The sequence below is a fragment of the Canis lupus genome, chromosome 10, assembly GCF_003254725.2.
Source record: "Canis lupus dingo isolate Sandy chromosome 10, ASM325472v2, whole genome shotgun sequence".
Classification (NCBI taxonomy): Eukaryota; Metazoa; Chordata; class Mammalia; order Carnivora; family Canidae; genus Canis; species Canis lupus.
Genome location: NC_064252.1, coordinates 56,277,168 through 56,286,123, shown reverse-complemented (window position 1 = coordinate 56,286,123; position 8,956 = coordinate 56,277,168). Strand labels below are relative to the sequence as shown.

Here is an 8,956-nt window from a genome sequence, read left to right as displayed (position 1 = left end):
AGTTCAGCCCCCTGACACAGGGTTCACTCTTAATTATCCTTCTAATTTTGAAGGCTTACTTCCCTCTCATGCTGAGAAAAGAGAATAGAAAGCCTTCTGAGACGTGGAGTCGGCTCAAATTCCAAGGTATGATTCAAATGATTCAACCCAGTTTCCCTCTACCTCGACAATATAGATTAAAATTATTTTGCATAGGATAGTTTTGGTTTCCCTTTAACTAGGTTAGTGAATGATCAGATTCCCACCCCCCCCCCCCCATTCCCTTTTTAGACCGTTGCTGTCTTTAAAGACTGTCCCTTTTTCCTCTTTGGGTTTGAAAAACAGGCAGAGAAGCAGAACATTTAGAAAGCAGCTTCACATGGGGCTTCTCACATTCCTCTTTGATGGAGAGATGGCTGTGAAGGTAGCCTGGAAACTGCTGAAGCCTTATATTCTTTTGTATAATATTCTTTATTGTTATAATTCTCTTTTTGTATATCACATGGGCAAAAGGCATATGATGGAGTCAAAAAGTACTGGACTGGAATTTGAGAAAATCAAATTCTGTTCCTAACTCTGGGCAAATCAGAATCTCTTTGATTTTCAGAGTCTCTCAAGTAAAGGGAGGCGGCGTAGGCCTCCCTCTATCAGCTGTCTCATAGGTTAAAGCATAATCTTCAATATTCTCAAAATTAAGACTAAGACATTAAGATGCTAAAACTGGTAAGAAGAGCATTGGAGATGTGTGTGTGTGTGTGTGTGTGTGTGTGTGTACATAATTTAATAGAAAAAGTAAAAGATTGTCAAGTTAGATACCAAACTGGTTAAGTGACAGGGCAATAAACTGTAATCTCTGTGCTTATCTACTCTAATAGACAGAAATTATTTGCATCTTCATGAGACAAAAATTTTCACATTAGCCCCTATACCTTTGGAGGTATAAAGTCAATAGAAAATTATTCTCAGGGCAGCCCGAGTGGCTCAGTGGTTTAGCGCCTGCCTTTGGCCCAGGGCGTGATCCTGGGGTCCCTGCATGGAGCCTGCTTCTCCCTCTGCCTGTGTCTCTGCCTCTCTCTCCCTCTCTCTGTGTCTCTCATGAATAAATAAATAAGTAAAATATTTAAAAAAAAGAAAATTATTCTCAGTCCTGCACTGACAGGAGGCCCACTAATCTTTTCTGCCCATTTTCAAATGTCATATAATTTTTCTGACAAATATTTATATATATATAGCATATATATGATCTTGGTTAGCATTTCTTCAGCACTTAGTACATGCTGGGCAATGTGGACACATATTTCCTCTTTAGATGCTCACCACAACCCTATGAAATAGGCACTTTTATTATCCCCATCTTGTAAAAGAGAGAAAATTGATGCTCAGAGTAGTTCATGGATCATCCCAAGGTCACACAGCTCATAAGCAGGGCTGGCAATCAGACTGAGGTCTTATTCTTAAATCTTTGTCTGAACTCTTGTTGTTATTATGTGAAGGGTTAAAAGGAATAATGAATGTGGAGGTGCTTTAAAGATTGTGAATGTGCAGGACACCTGGGTGGCTCAGTGGTTGAGTGTCTGCCCTCAGCTCAGGTTGTGATCCCGGGGTCTTGGGGTCGAGTCCGGCATGGGGCTCCCCACAAGAAGCCTGCTTCTCCCTCTGCCTATGTCTCTGCTTCTGTGTGTCTCATGAATAAATAAATAAAATCTTGAAAAAAAAAAGATCGTGAATGTGCCAGAAAAATGAAAAGTGTTATTGTTAAATCTAGATTCCTATTAAAGAATAAGGCAGTAAGAGTTACGCCGGCCTAGGGGGAGATGTGTTAATTATGGAAAAGGTCTATTGCCCTGGGAATGCCTCTGAGACTTTATCTTTCAATCTGTTCCCTTGAATTGAATAGGTTTTACTGAACTCGGCCTTTGCTTAACTCAGCCTCTGTTTTCCTTCCGCCTTTTATTTTTTGGAGTGGATTTCACTGAGACAGTTTCTTAGCCCATTTCTTATTACGTGCACGGAGAGGTGTCCACTCTGAAACCTTTCTTCACATCTCTTTGTGTTTTTCCTCAGCGTAGGAAACTGGAAAGAACACGGGTCTCAGACCTGGACAGGCCTGAGTCTGAACTTCAGCACCTTGATGAACTCGGTGAAGACTTGGGGCAAATTACTCTCCCTTCCTCCTCTTGGCCCCCCTCCCCACTCTGTCCTCGCCCATCTCTTCTTGTACCCTTCTTTCCCCTCATCTCCTGAACTTCTCCTCCCCTTCCCCTGAGTTCCTTCCTTTCTGACTTCCCCTCCTCTTTCATCTTCTCTTCCCTCTCAAGAGGTCCCAGAGAGCGGATGCTTCCTAAACCATGAGGTTGGTCCTCACCTTACTAATTTGCAGAACCTTTGGAATTTCACTGTAGCAGAACTACTGGAGCCTCTTTCTTTTCTTTCTTTCTCTTTCTTTCTTTCTTTCTTTCTTTCTTTCTTTCTTTCTTTCTTTCTTTCTTTCTTTCTTTCAGATTTTATTTATTTATTCACGAGAGACACAGAGAGAGAGGCAGAGACACAGGCAGAGGGAGAAGCAGGCTCCATGCAGGGAGCCCGACGTGGGACTCGATCCCAGGACTCCAGGATCACGCCCTGGGCCAAAGGCAGGTGCTAAACCTCTGAGCCACCCAGGGATCCCATGGAGCCTCTTTCTATTCCACCTCTCACTTTATTTACGAGGGAACTGAGAACAGAGAGGTTAAACCCAAACCCGCATGTCCTGACTCCCAGTCAGTGCTCCCCTAACACATGGCTGAGCTGCCTCCGAGTCTGCCCTTTTAACACCGTGTTGGGATTCATCCCTGTCTTTGCTCGCTGTTCGTGGGGGGACTGGGAAAATGGGATGATGGATTACTGCTATAGTTTGCTCATAAAGAGAGATAAAGTCTTCTAACCCCTGAGACCAAAGAGAATTTGTCATAATGCATAAAACAGAAAAGTCAAGCTTCACCAGCACATGTGCAGCGTCCTCCTTAACTAGTCAGGGAAACACAGCAAACACAAATCGCAAGCTAACTCATCTGCGGTCACTTCCACAGAGAACCACAGTTTTTGCATTCAGTGTCTCTGGGAAAGGAACAAAATGGCGTCTGGCAGGAGATAAAGCTGGTGAGAAAGAGACCTAATGAACTTGGTGGAGGCGCCGGAGACCAAGACCACACCCATCATGTCTCCTGCAAGTTTCTCAGTGGAAAAATGAACCTTCTCCACCAGCAGGTATGCCTCCTGCCCAGCCCTCCTGCTCTCCTCACAGAGGGAGGGAGCTGAGATGGCGCTCACCTCAGGGAGGGGCTCCAGTTAGGATGGTAGGTCTTGAGAGGCCCACAGAGCAAGCTCTGCCACCTGTAAGGCAGATCCTCTAGATTGACATGGGTCTACATTTAATCCCCTTGTGTTATGTCTGAACCTTTAATCGATGGCCTTTGGTCTCAGTCAGCTGCCCTTGGTGGAGGACCAGTATCCACACCGGGGCCAGAGCACAGGACAGGTGTTGTCCCTGAGGAGGGCAGCAGTAATTTGGGACCTTCTCTCAGGGTAAGATGCACAAATAGGCAATTCTACAGACACAGAAGGTAGATTAGTGGTTGCTGAAGGCCAGGAGCAATGGGGAGTTTCTTTTTCAAGTGATGAAAGTGGCCTGGAACTGAATACTGATGATGCATAACTGTATGAAAATGCTAAAAAGCATTGAATGGTACACTTCAAATGGATGAATTTTACAGCATGTGAATTGTATTTCAATTTTTAAAATTTGAGGGGAAAAAAAGGGGCAAAGGTGAATTTTGGACTAATGCTCAGGGCTGTCAAAGCCAGCAGCTGCTCTCCCGCCAAGTATCCTGCCTGCATATTGTAAATGTGGGTTTTAAAAAATATTTTATTTAAAAAAATATTTTATGTATTTATTTGAGAGAGAGAGAGCACAAGTGGGATGGAGGGCAGAGGGCCAGAGGAAGAGGGAGAAGCAGACTCCCCGCTGACCAGGGAGTCCAATGTGGGGCTCGATCCCAGGACCCTGAAATCATGACCTGAGCTGAAGGCAGATGCTTAACCACCTGAGCCACCAGACATCTCAATGTTTTTAAGTGTCTTATATACTTTTTCATAATTTTCATTCTTACAGTGGAATGATGGTCCACCGTGTATCATAATTCATAAAGAGATAATTCCAGTGCTGGTGATTTAAGAATGTTCCATGTTTTACTGTTATAGATGGCAAAGAAAGTAAAAAAACCTCCCTGCACTCTGCCACAAATCTTGATTTTCCACAAACTTACTCCTGGAATCTCTATTCTAGTGCTGGATGACGCATGGTCTCTATTTTAACCCTGTTCCTTGTTGCCTGTAGTTTCATCCTGTCCCCTTGGGTAAGCCTCATCATAAAAATCTAGCTCATCCGACTTCATCTGTGTTTTTATTGCTGGACCTATTGCACCATTTTGTGATGTATTTATTTACCTATCTGCTCTGCCAGACTGTGAGCCCCCTGAGGTCAGACACAGTGTCTTACTAATTTCTAATTCCCTGTTGCCTCTGCTTGGCAGGTGGAATGTGTAAAGTATATGTTAATTGAATTTAATTGAATTGCAAAGATTCTGAAGAACACTGCTGAGGGTGTCTCTTTGCTTCTGTTCAATTATTCTCCTTAGTGTTAATTGCAAAAACTGGAATCACTGTGGCTAAAAGGCACAAATGTGTCTCCTTACTTGCCACGATGTTTTCTCAAAGCGGGTCCTGATTTGCAGCACCCCCTGAGATGAACACCAATATCACCATCACCTTGCCAGCCCATCAATTTAAAAAACGCTAATTTAGTAGATGTCAAATAGCATTTCTCATTCAAGGTTGCTTTGATTTACATTTCTCTGAGTACTACCAGGGCTGAACATTTCTCAGGTGTTTATTTACTATTTTTCTCTTGGGGGGAACTGCTTGTTTATATTTTTCGTCCGTTTATCTATTAGAGTAAAGAAATATAACTAATAAATTTGAAGAAGCTCCTTTTATATTTTATACATCACCCTATATGCTGTCACATATGATCTATATTTTTCATATGCTGTATTTCGTTTTCTTACATTTTTGCTGTATTTCATTGTACAGAAGCTTAAAATGTATATACATATTTACCTATCACTTTTTTTTATGATTCCTTATGAAGTTTCAGGGGAAAAAAGTTCTCTTTCATGAATCTGCTAAGTCTTTTATCAATGCTCTGTTCTTTTCGCATAATAAAAAAAATCAAGTCATTAACCTCGCTAAATTATATCAAATCTAAGCTATTTTTAATATTACTATCACTAATTTCTATGCCTCTTATCAAATATTCCTTGGGTCAGTTATGATTATGTGACTGCAAGTAACAAAAGTCCAAATAACAATGGTTTAAACAAATAGGGGTTTATTTTTCTCACTTTACAGAAAGTCTAGAGGTTGGCAGTTTTCCTGAAATGTAACTGTGGGATTTTACTTTAGAGAGGTGACTAAGTAATGACACTGGGAGATCCATGCCATTGAAAAAAAAAGAATTTACTACTTACATATGCTGATTGAAGAGGGCATGCATGCCATCCCGGACCACAGGAGAAGCAGGTTTTGGTCAGAAGCAGTAGCTAGAGAAAGCCTAGGCCAGAGCCTTTATTGGGGTTTCTGCAGGCAAGACAAACCAGGTCAGAGTAAACAATTAGAAACGACTAGTTTGAATAATCCTGCTGGGCTTTCAGCTATCAGGGCGGTCTCTCTAGTTGCCTGGTCCCTGGCCCTGAGATGATGTTGGACTGGAGAAACGTTGGCTCTGTGTGTGTGAGTTACATAAAGGGGGTGATTGGTTACTTCCCAAGTAAGTTGTTTATGGTCTTGAGATATTAGCTGGCCCCGAAAGGGTCATTCTCCCCCAGCCAGCAAGATGTTTAAGATGTCAGGACATCATCAGATACAGAAAAGTTTAAAAACAAACAAAACAAACCATGATTGACATAGTATCTTTTTTTTTTTTTTTTTTTTTGACATAGTAGCTTTTGTCATCATTTCAGTATCTCAGTGATTTGGGGCTGGAGACTCAAATTCTCTTGGCCTCTCCTTCATGCTTACCACCTCATGGTTCCAAGATGGCTGCTGAACCTCAAGCTATCCCTGTATTTAAAGAAGGGAGAATGTTGCATCCAAAGCAACAAGAAGGAAGGGCAATGGGAACCAAGCCAGTTTCTTTGATCAGGAAAACAAAAATTTTCTCAGAAACTTACTAATAGGGACACCTGGGTGGCTCAGTGCTTGAGCATCTGCCTTTGGCTCAGGGCATTATCCTGGGGTCCTGGGATGGAGTCCTGGATCAGGCTCCCTGCAGGGAGCCTGCTTCTCCCTCTGCCTGTGTCTCTGCCTCTCTCTCTGTGTTTCTCATGAATAAATAAATAAAAATTTTTTAAAAAAAGAAACTTACTAATAAACTTTCGCTTAGGTCTCATTAATCAGAACTGCACCCTATGGTCACATCTAGCTGAATATAACCCTGCTTTAATAGTAGAAGAAAACAAAAGGAGGAAAAGGTTGAAAGGGACCATTGAATCAACCAACTAGAAGTGTTTGCCACACTCCTTCCTTCTCTCCTTATGTTTAAAAAAACTATTTTGTAATAGATTAAAATATTTTAAATGTATACGCATGTGTGTATTTTATATATATATATACACATATATACATGTGTATGTAGTTATACTTCAATTTATTCTATACAAATGCTTCTATAAATTGTTAGGCCTTTTAAAGTCTCTTTATCTGGTTCCATTAATCTGTGATCTACCTAGCACATTAATCCTTATTCTATTATATAGGAGTTTTTAATGGCTGATACTGGTAGGAACCCCCATTAGCTTTCTTTTCTGTACTCCCTGTTGATGATATTATTTTTATGCATATATTTTAGAACAATTTTGTGGATTGAACATAATTATTAGGCTTTCAATCAAAATAGTATTAAGTCTATAAATTTAATTAAACTCAAATGCAATTCTACTGGTTGGTTCAGACATTTTAATGTTATTGTCTTTTTACCTTGGAATTGTCTCTATTTCTTATTTGAATCATCTTAACCATCTTTTAAATGTTCTAACAAAGCTTTGAAGTTTTCTTTTTAAATGTCACATTATGTAGTTCCTAATCATTTTAAGTTTGGAAATTTGTGAGTGTGATTGTGTGTGTGTGTGTGTGTGTGCGCTTATAAATTCGATCTTTTTATTCATTATGTTATCAGGCTGGTAATTAAGTATATGTAGGAGTTGTCTTTTATGTTTGTCTTGAAAATCAAATTCCTCATTTAAATGAACTTGTCAGTTGTAGGTAAGGGATTTGCCTACTTGTTGATCAAATCTCATTTTCTGTGTCAGTTAGTTTGGGTTTGGTTATAAGTAACAGAAAACCCAAGCCAAGCTTTCCTAGACAAGAGAGGCTCACATCACCGAGGTTAGTTCAGCAGCTCTACCGGTAACAAAGGGTTTAATTTCTGTTTAGCTCTTCACTCTGCTGGGCGACATAGCCTTCCTAGTGAGGCTGCTGGTCCTTGTAGTGATCAAAGGGCCAAGAGAAAGTCACACTTCCTAGGGCGCCTGGCTGGCTCAGTGGGTAGAACATGTGACTCTTGAACTTGGGGTCATGAGTTCAGAGATTCCTTAAAAATAAAATTGGGAATAGAGATTACTTAAAAATAAAATCTTTTTAAAAAAAGTTTATGCACTTCCTTATTCGTATCCATGAAAGAAATGACAGGATTTCTTTTCCAGACCTTCTTCCCACCCAAACCTCCCTTTTTTTCCACAGCTTTCTCAGTCTTACTGCAGCTGAGTCCTTGCTTACCCCTGAACCGATAACTGGGTAGAGGAATGAACTTATACTATTTGACTTGATTTGAGGGTGGTGAAATTGTTTCCCCTAAAGCATGTAGGCTTCATGTAGAAGTTATGACTATCCACCCCCCCAATCCCCAGTCAATTCCAATCTCTACTGCCAATTTAAGGTAGTTACCAAGATTTGAACAGTGGAGATCAAGGAGGGAACCATAACGCCTGCTATACTTTAGATGTCAGTTTTTCCAGGACACCTGCCTTGCTGCCCTAAGTCCAAGTCCCAAATCTCTCTTATGTACTCTTTTAACCACAGTAGACCTGCCTGTTTACTTATGGGACCAGAAAAATGACAATGTACTTATCATCCCTGGCCATCTTATATGGAAGATATATCTTGCTAATGGGAGAACTTTGTTGGACACCTGAAATGTAAGATTTAAGAAATTTCCATAAGGAAGAAAGATCCATAGAGCAACTTCCAGGGCAGGCTCTGTGCCAGGGACCTATGCCTAGACTGGGAGACTGGGGGGAGGAATAGGGTGGTGGGGTAAGGAGGTTAAGGGTTGTTGTAGTATGAGGACAAAGATGCTTATGGGGAATTTCAGAGAGAAATTCTATGCATTGTGAAATGTAAACTACTTCTCCTATACATTCCTCAGTAAAACATCCTTCATCGTGGCCTAGTACAGTGAATTTATTTTAGGAACATGAAGAGAAGGGCAGGGGTTTGCTTTCAAAATGGCAGGGCAAGAATGGGATCAAGCCTCAGGATATTGTGATATTGGGTTTCACTTGTCTGTCCTCCTCCCTAGACTCCAAGTTCTGTGAGGGCAAAGACCAGGTCTTTCTTGTTTACCTCTCTGCCTGGCTCAGTGCCTAGGACATGGGAGTTTAGTAAGCATTTGTGAAAGAATGGACAAATGAATGAATGAAGAAACAAACTTGGTAAAATTAGAGAAACATTAGTCAAATCCCAAGTCTGCCACTTTCTCATCTTTGGAATGGGCAATATAATAATCACCTTTGGAGCCTTATCGTGAGATTTAAGTCTAATAAATGGTAAACAAATTATAATTATTAACTCTTCCTAAATTATACCAGCAAAGCTACAAATT

At 40.8% G+C, this 8,956-nt stretch overlaps 1 long non-coding RNA gene across 3 annotated transcripts in view; it reads left to right on the top strand.

Moving 5' to 3' along the window:
• Positions 1–1,984: 1,984 nt before the first annotated feature.
• The window catches only part of LOC112672319 (uncharacterized), a 36,849-nt gene continuing 29,877 nt past the window's right edge, over positions 1,985–8,956 (top strand). For all 3 annotated transcript variants that reach the window (XR_007413610.1, XR_003144194.3, XR_004803092.2), the window contains exons 1-2: positions 1,985–2,119; positions 3,048–3,225. This is a non-coding gene — a long non-coding RNA (uncharacterized LOC112672319). The remainder of the gene's footprint in view (positions 2,120–3,047; positions 3,226–8,956) is intronic.